This window comes from Galeopterus variegatus, unplaced genomic scaffold (assembly GCF_000696425.1).
Source record: "Galeopterus variegatus unplaced genomic scaffold, G_variegatus-3.0.2 Scaffold1304, whole genome shotgun sequence".
NCBI classification, from domain to species: domain Eukaryota; kingdom Metazoa; phylum Chordata; class Mammalia; order Dermoptera; family Cynocephalidae; genus Galeopterus; species Galeopterus variegatus.
The window spans coordinates 10105-12272 of NW_007727415.1; positions in this window are offsets into that span (position 1 = coordinate 10105).

Here is a 2168-nt window from a genome sequence, read left to right on the forward strand (position 1 = left end):
TAAGATCTGTTCTCTCTCTCTCTCTATTCTCTCTCATTTCACTATGATGCTCTGTCCTTCAGATCTATTCTCTATCTGTATGTGTGTGTGTGTGTGTGTGTGTGTGTGTGTGTGTGTGTGTGTGCATGTTCTTCAGATTTTTGTCTGTATAATTAGGGAAAATCATGTAACCCAGTGGTGTGTAGTATACTTCCATGTGTAACACTTTGAACCTCAGTCTTTGAAGACTGCCTACACTTGAGGGTAGTTATAGGTTTAGAAGCAAAGAGTGTGGCAGAGAAGTCCAGAGGAGAACCAGTAGTGTCTTCTGAGGCAGATACTTCAGGCAGGCAATTACAGATTCAGGCAAAAAAAAAAAAAAACAACTCTAACTTACCCTGGCAGGGGTGGAGGAGATGCTTCTACTCAAAGAGATTTATCAGAACATGCAAGTTCAGTGTTTCCAGCCATATCAAGATCTGCCCATATTTCCCAATTCCAATTTTAGAATCCTGTTTCTTCTCAATCAATGCCCTCACTGTAACAGATGAAACACTGCCAAGTTGGGAATACAGTTTATGTTTAATTCAGCCACTCAAGGATTAGAATCTAGGTTTAGTTTTCTGAAATCTCAGCCCGGTGGTTATAGGATATAAAGATTTCTATCAGAACAAATATAGCTTTAGTGATGTAAGTAGAGTTTAAGCTGGGAATTTTAATCCCTGAACTCATTCTTTTCTTACCTTATTTTGTTCAGCTCAATTAGGAGTAACAAACCAATCTCATTATACTAATTAGTTTGATAAAAATGTTCCATGGTATCAAATACACAGTTACCCAGCACCTTGCCTCTTATAAGTATTCGACTAAGAGTATCCCATGTATACTCCTAAGAGTATTCTGTGTGTCTCTGTTGCCCCATTACACTGTGAACTACCATGGCTTTCTCTTTCCTGCTAAAATAGAATCATCAGTGGTCCCAAATCTAACCAAATTGGAAAACCACTTCTGTGTCACATACAATCAATTAAAAATCTCTTCCTTAAAATTCTGTTCCTCTAGACCTACTCTCAGGGCCAAAATCATTATCAGGGCTCTTCAGAGTATTCAGAACTGGTAAAAGACATAGATATTTATTTCAAAAAATTGGCATACACAATTGTGACAGCTAGGTAGACAAGTATAAAGTCAACAGGCAGGGGCCAAGCCCATGGCACACTTGGGAGAGTGCGGCACTGGGAGTGCAGTGGCGCTCTCATCGCGGGTTCGGATCCAATCCAGGGATGGCCGGTGCACTCACTGGCTGAGCGCGGTGCGGGCGACACCAAGCCAAGGGTTGCGATCCCCTTACCGGTCACAAAAAGGACAAAAAAAAAAAAAATCAACAGGCAGGCCATCAGGAAGGACATACTTGGTCTGGGCATAGGCTAAAACTGCTTTCCATAGGTAGAATTTATTCTTCGTTAGGGAAGCCTCAACTCCGCTTTTAAAGCCTTTCCACTGAACGAATCAGATTCACCCAGATTATGTAGGATTATATTTCTAACTTAAACTGATTATGATTCACTGATGATGGAGTTTAATCACATTTACAAAATATCTTCATAGAAACACCTAGATTAGCGTTTGATTGAGTAACTGGGAATTGTGGTCTAGACAAGTTGAAGCATTGACCATCACAATAGAAAAGAGGAATTGCATATAGTTTGTATTCAGAGGTCAGAAAATGAAGAATTTGTATTCTCTGCTAAGGAGTTTGGGTTGTAACCTGTGAATGATGAGGAGATGCTAAAAAGTTTTAGGCAAGAAAATTGCCAATATTTGAAGACATTTTATAATGATAACTCTAGGCCCATAGTAAGTAATGACATGAGACTTCTCTAATAAGGAACTTGAAAAACAGATATGAGAGACATCAGAATAGAAGTGGTAGGAGGTGCATGCCACGGGAATGGGTAATATCACTCATTAATCACTTAGTTTAAGTAAGATTACATCTAAAACCACATTTCTTGAGTTTTTAGAATATGTTCAAACCACGTTAGAAATTAATCATACTAACATGATAAAAATCCTGCTTTTGCTTACAAGTCTTCACAGTGCAGAAGTACTAAACTTGAAAAGAGAGAAATATTAAAAACTGTATGTGAAGTGATTGAGGTATGCATGGAGTAATAATATGAGTATGG